Below are 23,864 nucleotides of genomic sequence, written 5' to 3' on the forward strand. Positions count from 1 at the left end.
AGATGGATCTGGAAACTTGCCCAAATTATACATCTGTTTGGGTGCCTTCCACATCAAAGGAAAAGTTGAGAGATTGAAAAAAGCTTTTAAAACTATTGCATGTGTTTTTCTTGAGCATATGCATTTATAATCAATAATTGTGATTTTTCTCCCCAGCTCTCCTCCTCCTTTCTTCACACATCTACCCTTCCACCTCCTTTATCATGCCAACACAGGGTTCAGCTGAGGACTGGCTGACTTTACACATATATACACAAATGAAAGAGCTGTAAACTGTAGATGCAGTGACAAACCACAGGCACACCACTGCTGACCCAGTTGTAGAACCAGTTGCTTGCTATAGGTAGGTAGTGGCAAAGGGCAAAGCCCAGGGTTATCTTCTCAATTAATACATTGCTGACTATTCATGTGGCCCAACGTATGTATTTAATTGCTACTGATGTATCTGCTGTTTCAAATCTATCAGATATTTCTTTCTGCTGTCACTAATCTAGTCTCTCCTCATTTGTTTGGTTGCATTTTTGGGGTTTTTTTTTGTTTTTTTTTTTTTTGTTTTTTTTTAATTTTGAACACTTAATGCTTTTTGCCCAAGCTATTTTACATTCCTGTCTTGAACCTAGAAATGTTGGCGATAGCAAGATTTTTGACTGTGTTGTAGGTGCTTATATCAAAAATATAAGTGTAGGTGTATAGGTAGGTCAGCTTGTGATTACACTGCTGCTTAATTACTACTCTTGATGGACTGCACCATGCAGATCCTGCCTCTTCCCTAAGTATCTCCATATCTGCAAAAGATGGCCTTTAAAAATGCCAATTTGAAGTCTTGCATTCCTTTCACTTCTAGATACAAATGATGTTACTTTTCATGTTTGTGGGAAGTTTGTGAGATAATGGAGACAAACATACCAGAGGGGTGGGATTGCTGATGGTCCTACCCGTAGCAGCACTCATTTCAGAAGTGTTTCATTTAGATGTTTTATGGGGAACCTAGCATTTATGTTCCAGTTTCATATGCCTCTAAAAGCTTTATGAATGCAAGAATTCTCCTGTGTTTGCAGGATTATGTGCATTTGTATGTGTGTGTGCAAAACAGATCCTAGTCATTGCATATTTGAGCTTCTACTCAACTGCCTAGAATGGACCTACTGGATTAAGTCATCCTAAATTATGGGTCTGTGGTCCTGTTGTTGTAAGCTGTGGTGGGTTGAGGCTGGCTGGATGCCAGGTCCCCACCAAGCTGTTTTATCACTCCCCTCCTCAGCTGGTCAGGGGAGAGAAAAATATAATGAAAGGCTTCTGGGTCAAGATAAGAGCAGGGAGATCACTCAGCAATTGCTGTCAAAGGCAAAACAAACTTGACTCAGGGAAATTAAATTAATTTATTACTAATCAAATCAGAATAGGGTAATGAGAAACAAAAACTAAATCTCGAAACACCTTTCCCCCACCCCTCCCTTCTTCCCAGGCTCAACTTCACTCCTGATTTTCTCTACTTCCTACCCCTGAGTACCGCAGGGGGACAGGGAATGGGGCTTGTTGTCAGTTCATCTCTTTTCATCTCTGCTGCTCCTTCCTCCTCACACTCTCCTCTACTCCAGCATGGGGTCCCTCCCATGGGAGACAGCCCTCCATGAACTTCTCCAATGTGAGTCCTTCCCATGGGCTGCAGCTCTTCACAAACTGCTCTAGTGTGGGTCCCTCCCACAGGGTGCAGTCCTTCAGGAACAGACTGCTCCAGCGTGGGTCCCCCACAGGGTCACAGTTCATGCCAGCAAACCTGCCCCAGTGTGGGCCCCTCTCTCCAAGGGGCCTCAGGTCCTGCTGGGAACCTGCTCCACCAGGGGCTTCCCACAGGGTCATAGCCTCCTTTGAGCATCCACCTGCTCCAGTGTGGGGTCCTCCCCAGGCTGCAGGTGGATATCTGCTCCACTGTTAACCTCCATGGGCTGCAGGGGCACAACTTGTCTCACGATGGTCTTCACTGTGGGCTGCAGGGGAATCTCTGCTCTGATGCCTGGAGCACCTCCTCCCCCTCCTTCTTTTCACATATTCTCATTCCTCTCTCTGGCTGAAATTGCTCTCATGCAGTAACTTTTCCCCCTTCTTTACTATGTTATCCCAGAGACACTACCACCATCACTGATGGGCTTGGCCTTGACCCTTGGCAGGTCCGTCTTGGAGCCAGCTGGCATTGGCTCTATTAGACATAGGGGAAGCTTCTAGCAGCTTCTCACTAAAGCCACCACTGTAGCCCCCCCGCTACTCAAACTTTGCCACATAAACCCAATGCATAAATGTTCTTGAAGGCTGTGTTATGTCTTTGCTCTATACATGCAATAAACCAATAAGAAGAAATTGCCTGTAGCTGCAAATGCAGAATAATGGATAAGAACTAAATACTGCTGTTCCGAATGATTTCTGGGAGCTTCTAACTCCCAACATAGTGAGCATAACTGGAGGGCTCAAAAACTGTTTAAAAGATTGCATGATAAAATTTCTGTTCCTGACAGGATCTTTTAACATTTTGGGGAAGTTGTGCCTATACCTTTGCAATGTATGGACCCACCTTCTTTGCTCCTGAAGAGCAAAGAGTTTATGTCATTCAATAGCTTGTGTAGTTGCAGACAAGGAAATCTGCATCATGGAAAAAAGAAAAATCACATTTCTTTGGGGTATTCCCTCTCCAGTTCTCATAATCAGCAAGGACTCTCTTGAGCTGTGGGGTATGTCTGGAGAACCTTCTTTAAAAACACTGATTACCTTGTCTTCTGGGGATTTGTCTAACTCCTTTTTAAACTCACATGTGTTTGGCCTCCATGTTCCATAGCAGTGTGCATTGCAGCTACATTTCCTTTCCATGGAAAAGAAATTCTGTTTATTTGTTTTAAACCTGTTATATGGTGATTTCATTGATCATTCACAGGTGATTGTCTCAAGAAACAGTGAAAATCATTCCTGGCTTAGTTTCTCCACATCATTCAACACTTTATTGACTTCTAGCATATTCCTCTTTGTATATATAGTTTTCCACACATCAGATCACTCTTATTTTTTTTAGTGTTTACCATACCTCTTCTAGTTCTTTTGCATAGGTTTTTGTATGGGGTGATCAGAATTAAACATATCATGGTTTAAGCAGTAGTAAAATGACACTGGTGATTGCTATTCCTTTTAAAGCAATTGCAAATGTTTTATTTGGCCTTCTTTGGTGGAGCTTTGAATTTTCAAAGGGCTCAGTATGACAAAATGTCTTTCTGAATTGTTATCAGTAGAGTCCATCGCTGTAGATGCAGTGCAAATGTTATTTTTCCATGTGTGTAACTATGCACTTTTCTGTGTTGAATTTAATCTGCTCCTGCTTTTATCACTATATTCTCTCAGCCCCATCAGTATTGCAAGAGAATTTGAAACTTTTTACATTCAGCTTGTATTTTCATGATCTTGAATAATTTGTGTCTTCACTTTACAAGTCAGCTCTTTTCCCAGATCATTTATAAAGATGTTGAAGTGAACAGGTTCATATGTGATCCTCCTGGTAACTGCCCTTCTTCCTCCACAGAGAGAAGTAGTCATATAATTCTACCCTACAATTCCTTTCTTTTAAGAAATTAAATGATAAGAGGCCTTTCCTTTATCTCCAGACAGCTGACATTTTAAGGAAATATTAGTGACTAGAATTTTAAAGCTTTTTGAAAATTCAAGTACAAAATATTGGTTGATTGTTTGTAACAGATGCTTACTGGAGGTTTCTCAACACCCTACCTGAAACGAGTGCCTAGAATATGCTTGATGAATCCAATACTGGGCACCTGGACATGTGTCGTAAAGAATTTCGAAACACTGCTTTTGTGAAAGAATCTCAATTGTAAAATATTGCTCAGGATTGAATCATCAGTTCCTAACCCAATGACCTATGAATTTACATATATCGGTGTACCTAAAATAGGTATACATATAGGTGTGACTGAGATTTTAGTTTGAAGAGCACCTGTCTTAGGTGTGGTAGAAGGTGTAATTTGTTCTCCCATTTATTGATAATGTGGTGCTCTGCTGTGAGTCAAGCTCAAAGCCCATCTTTTGACTTGTAAGTGGAAGATAATTATTGAGGGATAACAAAAGTTATGCCATTTCTAAACAACACTTTTTGGAGTAGAGCTGTGCCTTTGAGTCCCTGGTTTAAAGTTATCAAGGGCTTGTTATATATGGGATGCTTTTTATGTGTGTGATATTCTTGGGAAAAAAGAGGACTATGTATTTGCATATGTGACAGAGATGAATCCTATTGCTTCATACATGATCAGATCAAGATCAGACACTAGTGAAAGTAAGTTCTTGGAGTTATTTAATGCTTTCTAAGGATGATCATGTTTTGCAAGCAGAGTTTTCTGATCCATTGACATTAGGTTACTCAATGACAATTTTTTAACTGCATTAGTCAATGCTTTTAAGACCCTGATTGTAATGTAAGCATAACGCTTCTCAAGCACTGTTCCACCTGCTTACCTCTTAGAGAAGGAATAATTTAATTTTTTTCACTCTGTAGGATGCTTTGTTGCTGATTAACATGCAATGACAACAAATGACAGACAACTGGTACTAGTTTTTACTTAACTGATCTTCACAACTGCCCTGCAGTGCTAAGGTGCCAAGCATATGGCAGTCAGCTACTAATTACAGAAAGCACTTTGATTAATATATATCTTTTCCTATATTTTGCACGACTTACCTGATCTGTTGTGACTGAACAATGTTTTTTCCAACATCTACAATTGTCACTGTCAGTTTTGTAACCTTTCAACCCGTTTCATGCACTAGCAATTTCCTTTGGGGGTGGCAATTCCTCAGAGATAGCTGGTGTTGAAAGGTGATACCTTTCCTCTATGTAAGTTCCTCTTAAATCTTGATTTAAAGCCTGAAATCTCAAGAGCCTTCTGGTGGACAAGTAAGGAATTCACAGAGATATATAGAACCTTCAGTATAAATGACAGTCTATCCATGAAATTGACATTAGAGGCAAAGCAAAAAAACCCCAAACCAACAAGCCACCTTTAGATTTGCCTCATCTTATTTTTGACAGAATAGAAACATCCGACGTAGAAACCTCATTACCCATACGCAGCCTGGGTAATTAGTTAGTAGAGGGAGAATCACCTCACTCTTTGACAGTGTCTCAAATGTAAATGAGTATACAATTATATTGATGTAGATTTCTTTGTAGAGCCAAAATGCTGTTTGAAATTAGCATGAAATGGAGTTTGCAGGCTATTCTAACTTCTAAGCTGTAACGTGCTGTCATGAAGATATTCTTAAATTTATCTGTAATAATGATTTTAGAAGCCTGCAGTTTTAATACCTGATAATTAAGCTAAAAATCACTCAAGTCAGTAGAAGCCTTTATTCACTTTTACATGTTTTTTATTTCAATTGCTAAGCTGCAAGTTCTTGTATTTTTAATTTGTAAAATTATGTCCAAAATTCTGGGGTTTCATTACTGAAAGCCTCTATTTCAGTTATAAATTTCATATACATTATCATAGAGTTTCAGTGTTTTGTCATTTAGCAAATACTCTCCCTGAAAGAAATAAGTTGCTCTAAGAAACTATACCTCTATTTATCTTATAAACAATGCAGTTTCTTTAGTGGAAACTTTTTTGGTGGTCCACTAGCAAAAAAGGAATACAGAATCAGATATCCTCAAAATTAAAGTTTACATGAAAAGTACAGTTTTATTGCTTTATTTTAATTTTTTAACCTGTGGAAGAATCCAAAGAATGCTTTGACTGCACTTATTGCCTATGCCTTCCCTTGGACAGAAATTGGGAAAAAGATGCAAACGTCCCACTGAGCAAGGCTGTGAATAGTGTTAAAAAGGCAATTTCATCTGGGCAGCAGGCATGCTGACAAATGTTACACCTTCTCTGAAATAACCAGACCATCCTAACATGGTATTGTCTGGCTTTGTTGGACTGGGAAACAAAACAATTAAAACATATGAAAAAAACTAGTGCAAGAAACAGACTTTAGTATAATGGCAGATAAAGTGTCAAAAATATACATATATAACCATAAAGGAAGCTTTTTAAAGGCTTAAACCATCATGAATGGATATGAAAGCATATGACAATATTTAGTCTTAATGAAACTTAGGAGTCAGTAGGGATCCCATTTTACATGGAGCTGAGTCCCTGCACTTGTTTCTGTTGTGTCCCTCATTTTGAAAACTGTAATTTTTTTGTTCCCAAATGTAGTTAATTTCATGCTGTTTCGATGGCTCTGGATTATTGATGCTAACCACTATTCCATATAAAGTCTGTGTTTATAGGGATAGCAGGTGAAAACAATAACTTTAGTTTTCAATGAGGAAATGGGACTCATAAAGCAGCCCTGGCTGGAATAATCCTTTGATGTTTTTCTCTGCCTTGCCTCATATTTGGTATCATACTTTTGAATGATGGCCTGTTGAAAGAAATGCGCTGCTATGGAAGAGCCAATAAGAATGTGATATAAGAAAGCAGAAAATTTGATGATGATTTTCTTTTATCTCTAAAAGTTTATTAAAAAATAAAAGGAATACAGCGACTGACATTTGGTTTTGAAGTTTTTTCTTCTATTGAACTACCTGATGCTGTTTACTCAGTGAGTGTTAGATGCTTGCAGGTTGGTGGGGGGAAGTGGGTGACTATGCAATACTATAAACTCCTTTCCCCCCCAGCCCCAAGCACTTGTGAGGATAGATTGTATATGTCAAATGTGTGGTCTTGATTTCATTTTATTTTAGTATTTAGTATTATATTAGTATTTAGTATCCTAAGGCAAGCTGAATATATTTAGGCTTGTTCTAAAGACTGTTGATCAGCAGATCATTTCCCATATATCTCAGAGAATCTGTATGCTGCTTAGAGTTGGGGGTGGGTCCCACAGTGAAAGCCAATGAAAAACAGGATGCCTTTTTTCTTCTTACACAAGGCTCAGCAATCTGCATCATAGCATTAAACAACAGTCATACTAAAAGTGTGATTGTCAAGGCTGTAGAATTCTTCTAAATAAGCATTTCTTGTTGATGTCAGGTAGCAGGTACCTTTTAGTTTTGTGTCATATTAATTTGCATGTGCTTTTTCCAATTAAGCTTATGATTCCTTCCTGTAGGTGAAGATCAGACTAGGTTATAATAATGTCTCTTTCTGTCCTTAAGGTATATAAATCCTTTATGCTCTAGTCATATATGATTTAGAGTTTCTGGCTGAGTGGAAATGCTCAGAGAACAGCCAGATGTGTTAAGGACGATTTAAAGGAAAATGAGGAATCTCATCAGAAGCTGTCAGGGGACCTTTATGGCTTTAGTGCCACAGGATTGAATTGAGGGAACTTCTGTGCTTCTTGTGGGTGCACTCAAAATCTTCTAGTCCTTCAGGATGGTGCTCAGTGTTGGTTTTCCATTTAGACCTAGTGTCTCTGAAATATAATCTCCTTTCTGGAGGCAGTGCAGTATATTTCAGCTATGAATTCTGTTGTCAGGCACTTTTGGTGTTAGGAATACTTCTGTAAGATCTGCTCATTCCAAGCTTAGCTTTGAGAGATAAGGCTTTGAGAGTCCTTCCTAGCCACTTGTCTGAAGCTCAAATTCAGATCAGCCACGGTGCAGACCCTGTTGAAGGCAAATACTTCTAAGAAAAGTTTGTCCTGTTGATGAAGAAGAGCCCCAACATGTGCTGTTCCTGTGCATGTCTTTACCCCAGAACCTTTTTCTTATGTTTAACGTGAATCAGTCTTGCTGAGCTTTAAATCCATAATTCATTGTTCATGAGCATGGAGAAAAGATTGTTCTGTTCTTTGCAGTGCCTTTGTATTTGAAGCTTATGATTGTACTCCCTCTTCTTCTCTTTAGGCTAACCCCATTCTCTCAGATTTTCTTTCCTAACTGTCTGTTTATACACCTGAGTAGGATGTTTATCTTTTCTTTATCCTACTGTTGACTCTTTTCTGAAGGGTTGCTCTGCAAGTAACTGATCATAGTCCTGTAGTTGTGCAGTTGATTATTTCTAACTCAGTTAAGTACTCATCCTCCCTCATCCTAAAATTCTCAGAAAATCTGCTCAGTGCACTTGGGTGTGGTTACACCTAACTTTGCACCTACCCTATAGTAGTTCCATCAGGATTATATTTCCCTAGTTAATTTATGAGGATGTCAACCAAGAGCAGCAATAAAAAAACCTTTACTATGTCAGCGACTGCACGTGTCCCTTATCCAAAAGTCTTATATTTTGTTCTAAACAGACATATTTTTGTTGCTCACTGTAGCTGGTGCTATTTCAGTTGTAAAATGAACTGCAAAGCAGGGAGACAAAAGGAAAAAAGAAGAAAAACAGAAAGAGAACAGGGAGAGGACTAATTTGGTACTTTAAGGAAATGTAAAAGTATCACATTCCCTCTTTGCTTTCTCAGCGAAGAAAGATTTTGGCACTGGCATGGATTTTTAGGCAAATTACTTGCTCTCTTTTATTGCATTATCTGAATTATAAAGCAAATGTTTGCATGTAAATCGTATCATTTGCTTGCCATTAGAGGGTTTTCTTCATACCTTAATATTAGCAAATTGCCTTTTCAGCATTTTCTGTCTACCTTTTCTAGGTAATATACATAGCTGACATTTGTCATTTTCTTCTATATGACACTGTAAGCAATAGCCCAGCTAGTAGTTCTCTAGACATCATAACAAAAAACATCACACAATATAGTATATTTCAGCATGGCATGAGACATCCCAACAACCTATGTCATCATAAAGTGAACTACATCACCATGCTCTGTACCATTTGCTGGATAAACCAGTATTTTTATACTTTCCCCTAAAGAAAAGAATACAATAAACAAGGACAGCCCTAGCTAAACAGATTGTAATACTAGTGTTAAGGCACTTTTTCATATTCAAGGCATATTAATTAATTTGAGGAAGAATTAGATTGAATATTTTAAATGCGATGATTGAATAGAAAGTGATTATTTTGATTGTGTGGTCAGTGACACATTAACTCTCTCATCACTGAGAGATGCAATAGCTTGGCCAGTACAGAACAACATATGCGATATTAAGGTGATACAAGTCTGGCTTTTATAGAGTTGATTCTTGTCTATTTATACATGTTAATTAAGCACACTGAGGTGCTAAATTAAGTTTCCTTCAGCACCTTTGACTCTATGAACACAAGGTTGCTCAAATGCTAAGGTCAGATTTTGTTGCTTCTGTTGACATAACCTTTGCTAGAAAATCGTACTGTGTTCCAAAACATATTTGTGCAGACAATATTCATATTTTGAAGCTTCATGTTGCCCTGGTGCCCTTTGACATCAATGGACATTTGATTCAGACATTTTCAGAATAGATTTAAAAACTGTTTCTCCTAATGCCTCAGACAAATCTTATGTTGCTACATTTCTTACTCAAGTGAAACACTGAGTCTTTTGACAGTCATGTAAATGACAAAGTAGATATTTCAGTGGTTACCACTGCGATGCAAAATAATATGAGCAAACTTTTCCACATAGGCTTAAATGAGTACCCATCTCATTTTCTTGAAAGGATGACCAAATGATTTAAACATCTTTTGATGCTGTCAGACTCCACATGAGAGGGCAACATCCAGATCATTACGGCTATAACATCAACACCGAGCATTAGTTATAGTAGAAATTCAGGAAGGGCAGGATTAGGCCTTCCATATATCCTGTGCACATTATACATCACACACAGTCCCTTTCTTTACCTGCAGGGCAACAGTAAGTTTAAAAAAATATTTGTTGCAATACAGAGCATTGAAATACATGACATAATTGCAGTGATTAAAGGAGGAAAAGTTTATTACAGCTATATTTCTTAGTAACTGGAAAGCATTAATTACAGTGATAGTCCTTTTTCCAATGTGATATTTAACAATTCTACAAAATAACCCTCACAAAAATATTCACATTTGTAGTCTTACATGCCTATTTGAAACTCTTCAGTAATGCAAATGTGTAAAGCTCTTAAGACAGAGTTTAATTTTATTACACACCCAATAGAATTTAAAATCTTTTCATGAACAGTTGAATGGGAAAAATATCCTGGAATTTCTTTGCAAGAATTTAGTTTGAAGTCATGTCAGGTTTAACTAAGGTGACATTCTCTAATTTCCTTGTCAGCCACCACACTTGTCTTCTGCTTCTTGACAGTTGTTTGTAACGAAGGTCGCTTAAATACGTGGTACTACCACTGTTAAACTGACAGTGTGGAATAGTAAATACAATATTTAGGGCATTTCTTTTAAGCTTCTGTGTCTCCTAAGAAATGAGGCACTGTTGTGTTGATCTGCAGTGTTGACTCCTACTTGGTTTCTTAAAATGATACCATTCATGTATAAATTTTGTTGTACCTCAGATTTCTTTTAACTAGAAAGATCAACTTTATTATTATTGTTATTCTAATTCATCTCTAGGTTTTTGAGTCTTTTGTAGCTAACTCCAATCCTCTGAAGCTGGGAACTGAGTTTTCTTAATGTGGTGTCTTAATGCCAATATAATAGCACTGACAATAGGGAGCCTAGATTCATGTTCTCATAGAGATTAACAAGGATTTAAAGTACTTTTTCTAGAGACATAATTATTACTATTTTCAATATTCTTTTATATCTTAATTATTTACCAAATGACCTTAGGTACCACCGAGGAACCTCACAGAATTTGTGGTAAATCCTCTAAATCATCCTTCATATATAATGCCTCCAACCTCAAAGGAAAATAACCAAAATATGTTTCAACACTAGTAACCAGCTAATCCCTGGTAGATTTGCTAGAAAGTCAATATCTATACAACTCTGATGTTGACCAGTGTAAGTACATACCAGATTACTATTTACTTGTCCCAAACTGCATACCCCTTTAACTGTCAGATACACTGTTTATTCCTAGTTTTCAGCCCTGTATGTGCAGGCTCAGCCTCCTGGTTTTAGGGTCCAGAGAAAGTCCCTGTGAAGGCAAATGTCTCTGTTTCAGAGAGCTGTGTTCACTCACGCTTACATCCAGCAAATACACCTTTTCCCTCTGTCAGTGCTCACAATAGAGTTGCATTCAAACAAGACAATTTTTCATGCTATAGAAATGAGAATTGTTTTTGTTTCTTAGTGAAAGGATTCTTACGTGTATTCCTACCTGTTGAGGCCTTGCTATCTGAAAGCTCTTTGCCAGCATGTATTTCTGCATGCTTAAAAGCAGGAACACAAAAAAACCCCGAACTCCCTGCATATCCATCTCTATGCGAGTTGTAATAATGCACACAGGGTTTGCATTTTGTTGTGTTATTAGAGAAAGGAGTATGTGTTTGAAGAGCATGAATGAGTCTTATTTATTGTTCAATATTTTTTATTGCATTCAACTATGCTTCCATGCAAATGGGCAAGGCCCTTTTGTTTATTAAAAGCTTTATTTGTTTCCATGACTCTCAGAGAGGAAGCAGGGAATGGCATAAAGAGCGTGGGACCAAACAAGTGGGAAAGCATCAGTGTTTGCCTGGAGGAAGGCAGACATGCACTACTGCTTCACGCTAGGTACAGACATATTTTACTTCAGGTCCTCCTGAAGCCAAAGGAACTTACTAAAGAAGAAAGAAAGTACTAATATATTTTGCTAATTTGGGGCCTTTGTGTGGGTACGTGACTGTGGGTGCTAACTGCACCTTGTCAGTTCTGCAGGTGCGTATTTGCTAAGAGGGAGAAGATTCCCCTGGCCGGGCTATATTGCCTTCTCTGGAGTGGCAGGCACCACAGAAATACATGGAGGAAAACTCCTGTATTTCCTAAGCACTGAATTGTAGTTCTTGCTGGCTTCAAGGATAGATTGCAAGCCAGTATATATAATCTGTCTATAGAAGGAGATATATGCTTTATTTTTCTTGTAAACTGTCACCTGTAAGTTTATAACAGGTTGAGTACTGATTTACTTCACAGATACAACTCGTTTTTTAAACACATTGAACTATTTGTAAGGAACCTTTGTTTAAGTTACTCCTCAAAACCAAGATATATGATACTGCAGCTGCCAAACCCAAGATCTCAAAAATTATGAATAAAGTTTAAACCGCCTTCTCCGCTTCGCGATTATTATAGTAGCAAGAATGATAAATTGTTACTGTTGAGTTTTCTATGGGACAACTACTCCTTGCCTTTAAGTATGGGTTTTTTTAAAAAATTTTTATTTTTATTTTGTTTCCTCTTTGATCTTAAAAAAAAATTCTGTTTCTTGATGTTGAATAGATTTAAATCTGCATAATGTTTCTTGTCAAGATTGATACTGTGAAATATTAGTTGTTAGTATTTATATTTCTAAGAATTTTGTACAGGATATGAAAATAACAGAAAACTCAAGAAATGGAGCCTGAGAATTTAGTTGTTCATACAATTTTAACAAGAAATTGAACATGTAATTGGCAGTACAGTAACCCCATTTCTACAGTATTGGTAGAAGCTAACTGGTATGTGCATGCTCTCTGAAAACTGCATTGCTGTAGTATTTGAAAGCAAGGCCCTTGAAGAAGACACACATAAAAGGTTTTTTTATGCAATTTGAACACAAAACTCAGTACCAGTTGATGTAAACTCGTGCTCTTGTGTTCTTTAACTGAATAGAAGGAAATAATTTTGAAATAATTCTGGTTCTTAATTTTTTTTTTTAAGCCTGCCATCTGTTAGTTAGTGGGGTGAACAAGCATCCCATAGATATTAAAAAATGCTTTATTTTAGTAAAAAAATATCAAGGGCCATCAAAATTTGCAGCTTTAATCTTCCTTCACTTGTTTTATGTGATTTGTCATAAGGAAATTGTATTACTGCACATTAACACCATTACCAAAAAAATGGGCACAGCCCATGTTTAAACTTTAATCAGAACATCTGGACTACAGCATTGGAATACAGCATGAAACTGGAAACATTTGCCTTGAAGTCTTGTAAAACATGTTTTTAGGCAAGTTAAATTAAAACAAAATATACCACGATTCCAGTGCAAAATACTTAAAGGAGTTGTTTCATATAACTCTGAAAGTATTCAGTTGTGAGCAGTCAAGAAGGTCTGATTACTAGAAAAACAGTAAGTTTTAGTACTACTGAATTGTGTGAGTTAGTTACAAAACTCTAGCACCTTAATACTTGAGGGCTTTATAAAAATGCCTTCTTAGATTGGGAGGGGTTTTTGTGTAGTTACTGATAGGATGTTTAGGGGTAGAAGAAATGTGTAGTACAGCTGTTCCCAAACCCACAGACCTTTTCTACTGCCTTGTCTATTTTGGTTTTTTTTTTGCAGTCCTTGTAGAAAGACATCCTCTATGAATAGTAGGTGAAAGTTTGTCTTTTCTTTTCTTTTCAAAAAATAATCCAGGGCTATTCATGATAACTAGCAGCATTCAGAAAACTTGTTGGATCACAGTTTAAAAAGTTTGTATTCTAACTGTGTACCTGTAGCCCTTTCTGGTTGGAAGGGATATGTAGAAGCCCTTTTTTCAGGGATTCTCAGGAGCACACGGGGATGTGATGGTTTCAAGGGAGGTGTTGTTTTATTGGAATTTATGAGCTTGACCCAGTTTTTAGTGGAGTTTCTTATCTCTACAAAAAAATGAGTGCATTGCAGGGGGTCATTTATTAAATATAACATTAGTTATATGTTTGTCTCTAAATGCCCCTAATTAGAAGAGGCTAATTAGAGGAGACTTAATCTTGTATTATTTGATGACAACTAGTAAAATAGATGTTGATGTAACTTTGCAAATAGTTACCCATTTTATGGAGAACTGCTTCTATTTGATAAAGAAATTTAAATGTTTTATAAAATCACATCTCACAGACTTCTAAGACAGTATATTTTGCAGTTAGAAGCAATGGTTAAAAGAGATGAATTAACTGTGAAGTCAATGATTTTTTAAATCATGTTTTAGCCTGCTGTGTCCTGCGAAAAGGCATATGCTCTCTTGTCCAGTTAGAATCTTAGTAAACTCTCCACTGGTAACATGAAAACACCTGTAATATCACTGACTTTTGTAAAATCCCTAGAGGTTAGGGTGATGAATTGATATTTTTATTTTTGATGTGATTTGAATTCATTTCTACTACAGCACTCCATTTTAGGATTATAGCTGCCTCCTGACTGTAAACCTGGAAACAAAGGAGCAAATGCCTGCCACTAATGAAAAAAACAGTGCTCAGTAATGAATCACAATTGTCAAGCAAAGGAGTCTTTTGAGACAATAGAGGAAAACTAATTGCATGTAAGGTACATGCCACAGACAAATCTTACAGGAAGCCTACCTTACTATGCATTGTGCTATTATATTATCTGTAGGTGTCTGTTAGTAATACGTTGTATCTTAAGTCACATATAGCCTGATTCAGCTTCAAAAATCCCTTTACCTGTTTCATATCCCATGTGAATTTCACTACGTGTTTCTCCTGCCTCACATCTGTTCTTTTACAGGAACATGCAAGTATATTCACATTATGCATTCTATAGACCTGTAAAAAACCCAGATCTATCAGACAAACAAGCACAATTGTTTGTGTAGCAAGGATCCCACAACCCCTGTCTGATTTTTGAGAAACTTCTGAGCAGAGTATTTTTTGCAGGCAAAGGTTTTAGATGCTATATGGTGTAGAGAGCAGGTACTTGATGATACTCAAAGCAGAAAAATATGTCACTGTTTTTATAATGATACAGAATATTTTGGGGTTCTTTTTTGACCTGAGTAATCTGTAAAACAGAAGAGATTACTGAGTGCTGGCTATTTACATGGCTATTTATATACATACATATATATATACATATACATATACATAGATTATCTACTGATTGTTGATATTGTCACAGGATTCTCCTCCAGAGTATAGGGAAGTTTAATCTTACTGGTAGTGTTAAGGTTTATTAGAATTGTAGCAGAGCAGCTAGAAAGACCTCTCAAAGGTGCAATTCCTATCTAATCAAGACCTTTGTTAATTGACCTAATGGAAATGGAGTAGAAATATATCTGTGATGACTTTATTTTAATGCAGAATAACATTAATTTGAAACACTGGGTGGTAAAACAGTAAAGCATGAGGGCATATTAATTTCTGAGATTGGAGTTTGTTAGATTTTGTTAGGTTGGGAGATGGAAATAAATTGTTTGTGAGATTGAGCTGTTTGAAATTTTGTGCCATTTATGAGATCACTGGGGTCCAAACAATGTTCATATGCTAGAAGGATTCATGCAAATAAGTTCATGTTTAAAGAATGAAACAAAGTACCACAAAATTTTGCAGAAAATAACACCATATTTATTTGTAAGTAAATATGTTTGTGAAATTATATCTGTTATATAAGGCCACATTGGAGGAGCAGTCAAGATGTTATATTGGATATCTCTTGATCATCTTGTCATGCCAAGTATAAAGGTTTTAATTATGAAAGGAATAGTAAACTATTAGCAAATATTTACTTTTTAAGCATGTTTGATTATAGTAATAATGAATGTTAGCTTTCCCTCTTAATTTCTGCTCAGCTAAATCTATGATTAAAAAAACAAACACAAATTAGTGTTACTGGTCAGAAACAAACGTAGCAAAAGTGACATGCATTAAATGGGCTTTATCTAATCTCCATCCATGCCTGTGATCAGCAGGGGGCCTATGTGCACAGACATAAGATTTTCCCCCAGAATTTTTTCACTTCTGGAGAATATTCTGAATCCAGATCCCCTTTCATATTCTTCTGAAACCACCAGCCCTTCTCAAGGCTTTCTCTGACAGTGATGTTGATCTGAAGTATCTCTTTCAAGCTGCGGGGGCAAATCTTGTAGAGATTTGTAGTGACTTTAAATGTGGAAACACTAAAATTTTTGTGACTGTAGAATGAAGGGGAGTGTCTGGATCTGGAAGCAAGAGAAGGAAAGGAGAAAAGGCTTTCAGAGTGGCAGGTGCTGGTGCCACTAAGTTACCCACGTTATCAAGATCACAGCATACCAGCATACAAATTCTCAGGATGCCCACCCTGGGAAAGCACAGAAGAGCCTAAGACTAGAGACAGCCTGCACCCAGACTAGAACAGACTCAAGCCATTGAGAAATAATGACAAAAAGATAGACAACAGAGTTGGAGACCTAACATACCCACATCAGGAGACTAAAGGAAATTCACAGAAGTTGAAGAGGACAGATGCACAGATTTTCTTAATCATTACCAGATTAAAAATGAGCACATGGTCTCCTGCTTAAGAAAAAATGAGTTGTAATGACAACTCGATAGCCAGAGCCCCTTGTACTCCTATGTCATTACAAGAAATTCTGGCCAAACCATGGAGTACTTGTGCCTGAATACTGAACAGTCTTCTTGGATGTAAACATCTCAGGGCTTGGCCGTGTGAGCAAAACTTGCTTTGTTTTAAAATAAAATCCTTTTCTCCTCCCACAACTCATTCACCGAACATTGTTATATGGTTGCATTAATGTTGCAGCATGTTTTCTTTCACTGTGAAAGTGATTTTTCTCTCTTTTAATGCTTGTCAGTATCATTGCTTAAAATAAAAGGTCAGTAGGGTAGAAACCTGGGGACTGGCTGCTGCTGCATGTCTGCATGGATGGTTGTCTTTCCTCCCTCACCATGTGGGGTGGGTTCCACAAGACACCTGTGTGAGATTCAGATCATGGCAAGCAGAAGGTAAATCACTGGAAGTGATTCTAAAGGAGTAAGCCAAGGAATTAACGTGTATATTAACCAGGTAGGAAATGTAGATAAAAACAGCTATTCAGGGAATGAAGCAATATAATGAATAATGAAATCTGAGTGTTTGGGGGGAGAATGTGGGCTATAGATTTTGGAACAGGTTTAGAAAATACTCATATTTCAGTATTCCTTCAGCCAAACAAGTATAACATGGATCTCTACCTCAAGCTGATTTTGGAGGTTTACATCACTAAGTAAAACACAGTTGTGAACCTTAGAGCCTGTCTTCATTGCAGATTTTCGAAGAGAAACCTGAATAAAATGAGAAATAGTATTTTCTTTACAAGTAACTGTGAGTAAAAGAGCTATAACTCTCTTGTAGGAGAAGAGGAAAAAACATATTTGTTCCTCATATGAAAACAGTTTGATCTTCCTGACCCCATAGCTACAGGGCCCTGTTGTGCATGAAGAAATTATAAATTCGTGTTGCGATGCATCAACTTGGGAGAGTACAGAGGGACTTTTTTCAGCATGTGTCATTAGAAGATAACAGATTAAATGGGGTCTTAAAAAAGCAAGCATTTTATGTGGATAGCAACTTCCATCACAGATATCTACAATGAAGACCTCCTAAAACATCCTAGAAGTCAACGATTAGTGATACAGCCTAAACTCTTCTCTCTTCAATTTATTTGTTTCACCTTTCCACCTACATAAGTTTAATGGAAAGACACTTATGCAAACTTTTACAAATAACCTTTCCTATTTTAAGCGTAATCTATTTATAGATAGTTTAAATCATTGTCAGGGCTATGTTGGGTGGGTACTTTTAAAACCCACATAAGCTTTCCAAAATATTTAAACTTGCTAGATTTTGTAAAACTGAGATTCTCTCCTCTATAAGCACCTAAGTATGCTCATGTTAAGAATATTCTTCCACTCCAGGAAAAAAAAAAAAGGGTCATTATATCTAGTCAAATTGCTTTTGCTGAGAAGTTGAATGCTGAATATGGAGAGTTTTAACAGCAAGTAGACGGCTCCATGAAGGACAGTAATTTTTTCACTAATTTCATGGTAGTCTTTTTAGTAGATTGAAGATCCTTGATTAAATGTGGCCTATATGTAGGAAATATTAATGCTATACATTAGAATAATAATGGAAGTTCTTGAAGCTTAGCCCATTTGTGTTTGCCTATGTGTATGGTGTGAGAGAACTTTGTGTTTCACAGATGTGACAGAAGCAAAGATTTCTCAGCCCTTGGCATGTGTTCCAGCAGGGCCCATTCTTCTTGCAGCAATTGCTGAGTAGAAAACGGTCTTATCTGTGTAATCAGAATGACTTCTCAGAAGTTGTGTAGAGGGATGGAAGTGCACAGACAAAGTGAGGTCTGAGGCAGGGTCTTAACACTTAACAATTCAAGTCTTCATCAAATCACATGGTCCTCATCCATTCAAATGTGTCAATCTCCCTTTCAAATAATATGGTCATTCACTTGCTCTATGAAGTTACACTTCATAGAAGTTTTCTTATGAAATAAGAGAGAACTGGACAAGCCTCCAGTTTGGAAAAGAAAGTACAGAATGGACCAAAAGAAGATGAAAACTCTAAGTATACCTTAGAGAAAGTCTTAGGCACATGTTTGATACATGCATGTCTACAGTGGAAAGATCCAGGACTCTTTATATGAAAACCCTGTTCTTGGCATTACCACCTAATTAGTCATTGCGTATCCTAATTAGTCATCGAGTATGCCTTTCATCTGTAGCTTTGAAATGTTGGAGGTATTTGTTACCTGATCACCCTAGAGTCAAAAGGATTTCAGTGTGGATCAAGGAGATGATACATCCATGGCTAAGAACCTGTGAACTCTTAATGTTTGCAGAACTTGGGAGTCTGCTGCAATGCTTTTTCACAGAGGCCAAAGAAGTTTTGCAGACTACATTTCTTTATACAGTATGGCGTTTTCCAGGTGTCTTCGTTAGGAGAATCTACCTACTCTTCCTCTCTGTATGCCTGCTCTGAATACTCTTGTCTGTGCTCTGCACAACAATTTTAGACCAGTACTTCACAGTCTGGATCAATTACCTCAGGCAAAGAAGACACATATCCTTGAGCAGCAAATTAAGGAAGTGGTATAATGACTCTCCTCTCCTATATAGTGGAGGATAAAATGGGAGGTAGTTATGAGGATTTATGGGGATTTAATTTCTTTTTATATGTAAAGAGCTTTGAGATTTTCAGTGGGGAGCCCCACAGCTGTGCGATTTTCTATACTGATGGTAACTGAAAAAAAAAAAAAAAAAAAGTGTTGGCCTAAAGGCTGTCTCCTATGTTTTATTCCCTGAGACATTAGGTTGTAGTGATAGTTGGGATACTAGGCAGCTTCCCACTCAGAATAAGTGTCAAAAACACTCCTACAGCTCTGTTTGTAGGATCGTGAATTTCATTCAAGGGAGTGGGAAAAAGGAAAGAGAAGGGGTATGTGCTATATAAGACGCTATATGATGAGACAGTATATGATTTCTCTGTTGCTTCTTTTCTGAGTATGGAGTAAGGATACATGCACTAGCAGCTTAGCCTCAGGGCTTTAATTAACTCCACTTCCTTTGATGTTACTCCAGCTGGGGCTTACTGCTCATAGCCCTTCCCTTGAAAGAGGTCTCTCCTGGGACCTGAACAGTGTGAAAAGTGTCTGTGTGAGACCACCGGAGTCAGAAATCAGTGGACTTTTGTATATCAGGATCTCTAGCCAGTCAGACCTGGACAAAGTCTGGAAAGATTTAATTCCATAAAGAAAAGACAACAGAAGACATACACTCCAGAGCAGCTGAGGTTATTGAGACATGAGTTTCTTGTCTTGTCCTTCTTTATTCAGAAGTATGTCCTTCTTCATTCAGAGCATTTTCCTCTGACAACAAGGTACCGATTACTCATCAGTTTCTTCCTCTCTCAAGGAGTGGTTTCTTTCACAGTTGTGTGAGCCAGTGCCAAAGATCCCAGTGCCTCCTTGTGCCACAAAGTGGACTTTAGTACCCACCATTGTTACTGTGATAGTAGGCAAGTGACTACTTTATTGTGTTTCACAGAGATAGATATCACACTTTGCAGTTTCCTAATGCTAAATTGCATTATAGAGCAGTCAACTGGAAATCACTCCTCAGTGTTCAGGTTTGCTAGGATGCCTACAAACACAGGAGAGGCAGCTGATCTGTTATACCTGTTTATTACTTGAATCTCAAGTGTCTCACCATTTTTTTTTTTCAATTTTTTTTTCAGGATTCACCCAAGTTTTTAATTTTAAACTCTGGAATGTACATCACATATGAGATGTTTGTATTTATATATTTTTATCATGCCTGCTGTGGGGGAACCCACGCTTCTTGACTGAAGAAGGTATAACTGAATTGTCAAGGCTTGTGACTACTATTGGGTTACATATAATGGTTTCTTTGCATTATTTCTATGAGCTGTTTTTGTAACTGAGCTGCTGTTGTTCATCAAATAAGAATTTGAACCTCTGAGAGATACTTTACCTAGTACTTTATTTCACACTATGACAAATGTGAGAGACTAGGATGTGTTACACAGCAAACAATTACTTTTCATCTCCTGTGTATTCTCATATATCTTTGAGTATATGTATTACTCATATGTAAAGATATATTTAAATATTATCACATTCTCCAAAAGCTGCTGCTTTTTCTGTATTATTCACTCAGAAATGCAACATTCTGTCTAGAAGTGCTTTTATTGAAGAAATTAACTCATTTTTTTTTTCAGCATTCCTTTTTTTTTTTTTTTTTTTTTTTTTTTAATATATAGTGGGGTGATACTACTTTGCAGGCAACTCAAGGCTATTGGTTCAAATCCAAATCTGTAGCTGATTCATTTATAGATCATCCTGAGCTGAACTGGAATATTTTTTCCCTGAAATTCTTAACCTTCTTTTGCATAAGGTTGTTGGTGTTTTTTTAGCATACTGTTGCTTAATTACTAGAAGGAAACGAGTAAAGGATGATTATGATGATAAAGATGATGATTACTCTTGAGAAAATAATTAATCTAGTTGAGATATCAAAGGGGTACATTAAATAGGTAAAAATAGTCTATTGGAATAACTCCAGGGCTGAAGTAACCAACATTTGTTTCAAGAAAAGATTTTTCTAGGTCAGCATTGTTCATTCATTAAATGACCTTTATGGAGACAACTGTCACCTTTTAAGCTCATGAATGAATATATCTGTCTTATGACATAACTATCAAGTCTTCTATACACAATAAATTTGGCACACATGTACACATAGGCTCTTTCACATGCAGGGAAAAATACATGCAGAATAAAGCAGAGTTTCTTGCAGAAATACAAGCTGTATAAAGGGAGTGGGTCAGTTTTGGTGAACACACTGCCCTGAAATGATGAGTTCTCATCCAGGATTAATTTGCATGCAGTAAGGAGAGTGTCTTTTTTTGCCAGAGTTTCTGGATTATTGTTAGCCCCTTCCTTTAAAGCCATTGCTAAAAAGTAATATAATTTATATAAATTTTCAAGTGTGGTGTTGTTTTAATTTTAAAGGTAGGAATTCAACCACATTTGGAATATGAATATACTTGCCTCCTTCATGCTCAAATTCAGTCTTTCTAACATCAGTGGCTTCAAAATCCACTTGATGCTGAGTGAACAGGAAGCCTGGGTGCTGTTAATCCATACTCCACTTTCTCCTCCTTCTACCCTACAAATTGGCATTGCCTGCAGCTGAAAATTATCATGCAAATGTAAGGGAAATCTTGGACTAATAACAAATAATGTTGTTATTAAAAAAATAAGTTTTAAAGGTCTGATAGGACTGAGATTCAGGTTTTGTAGGTGTACCTTATCTTAAGCAAGGGAAAAAACCATGTAGTTTTTTCAAGAAAGCCTCTTATCTTAATCTTATCCTCATTGCATGATAGTGTTGGTTCTCTGCCATCTAATCTCAGCTTTTACCATCCAGTGAGTCAATTTGCTTACCATTTTCCAACTTCTAATTCAGTTTTCTTTTTTTTTTTTTCCCCCAAACTTCTTAGCATACCAGTAAGCACTAGCAAGAAAATCTCCATTAAAAATATGGCCATGGTTTGAGCTGTGCCTTTTGAGCTTTTTTATTGTCAGAATCATATGAATTTCTTGTCTCTTTGTCCTTTATTTCCTCTGTTTCCTTCTACTTAAAATTGACTCCTCAAGCTTTGATGTGTGGTTTTCTTCTACTGTGGCCTGAGAAATTTTCCTGTCATTTCCTATATGTTTGAAAATTCTCTCTGTTCCCTGTATGAGACACTTTCCATCTCTTTATTCAAATCCTTCTTGCAGGCATGTCTTTCTCCTGAGGGTCAGACATGGTCAATTGTTGGAAGTAGGTCATCACCACTGTAAACTAATAAAAATAAAACATAGTGAGGTGAATTGATAGGATCTGGGGAAGCTTCAGATTCCATCTCTTAAAAATTCAATTTCTTAGGTTAATTTCCCTTAAAAAACCTGTGAAATAAACAGGAGGAATTGCAGAATATTCTTCCATTCATATTCCTGTGAACAAATGAGCGTGGATGCCCACACTGACTTTGGAAAAAGCTTGCATTTACTTGCTTCATAATAGATGAATTTTGAGTGGCTAGAGGAATTTAGCTTTGCTTTTCTGGTGCAGGGAAGGAGGCAATGAATCTCATGACCTCGGAAAGATAATATCTCAAAAATGTAGCAACATGGACGTTATAGTAATTATTTGACATATATTTCTATTCTGATCATGAATTCTGGGTTAAGGTTGACCTGTTGGGGCACTCTCCTTACTTGTATGAAAATGTTTGTGTAACACAGGAAGAGCGTAGTGCTGCATAAGTCCTGAAAGGAATTCTCAGATACTTAAGCACTTTGAGTCAAACATTTTGTTTGGTTGTCTCACTATCAATTTAGGAGCTTAATTTTAGGTGCTGAAGTCAGAAAACATGGCTCTAAATTGTGTCTAAATTAGGAAGAGGGAAGGAGTAGGCTTAAGAAAATCTGATATGAATCTGAAATGTCTTTGCTCCTAAAACTAAGGAGGCAAAAGGAGATTGAAAATTCATTTGGTCTATTTCCCCGCCTAAGGCATATTCTTTCATACCCACATTATTTCTGACAAATGTGTCTGTTTTAAAAGACCCCCAAAGATAAGGTCAGTAAATTTTTCAATCAACATTCTAGTATTTTAAAGTAAAGACTTAACCTTTAGCACTTGGAAGTGTTACTTAGTTCCAGATCTAAACCTTTCCTGATTCAGACATCTTACCATTTGTGATATTGATCATCTTGGACTGTCTACGATATGCACTAGAAAGAAACTATTTCAGTCTGTGTCAAATGTTGAATTATAATTAGTTATGCATGTCATTGTTAATACAATAAACACTCATACTTTTTTAATTTGAAAGCTATTCTCATTTCCCCGTAGTTTTTCCTCCTGTAGGATAAGTAACCCCATTTATTTTGATTTCTCCTTTTGTACTCTTCCAGTTGTTTGCCTTGTTCTTCACTAGACCTCCTCCAGCCCTTCTGCTTCCTTCTGACAGTGCTCCTTAGGCCACTCTGAGGCTGAACAGAAAGGATCAAGCGCTTTACACGTCTGGCTGCCTCTTCTTGCCACATGCATCAATGGAAAATATTAATAAGAACTGAATGAAACCGAGTGGTACTGTATTATTCTTGCTAACACATTATTCATGACAGTTATTGATAAATTCTGGGATTGAGAAATACCACTTCACACAGATACAACGTAAGAAAAGTTGTGCAGTATGTGTTTTCATATAATAACTTTCAGTTACGTTATCAATTTTTGTCAAGTGAATTATGACAAATTCAGTGTTATGTAGGAGGTTTCCAGGTTTAAGCAGCTTCATAAGTCAGCATCTGATCAATAGCAGTAACTAATGGCCCCTAATTCTCCACTGGTGACAAGCAGGACTAGTCATGGTTGGAAGACATGTGTTACATATTAACATTTAAGATGGAGATTTACCACTTCAGATTGTAATACAGAGTAATTACTATTGCATTTAGTGTGTCAGGATGGTAAATTTCATTCAAGAAGATGTAAGATCAGCTCTTTGGTGTCAAACATTTCTTTGGGGTCTGTAAA

This window comes from Strix aluco, chromosome 1 (assembly GCF_031877795.1).
Source record: "Strix aluco isolate bStrAlu1 chromosome 1, bStrAlu1.hap1, whole genome shotgun sequence".
NCBI lineage: Eukaryota > Metazoa > Chordata > Aves > Strigiformes > Strigidae > Strix > Strix aluco.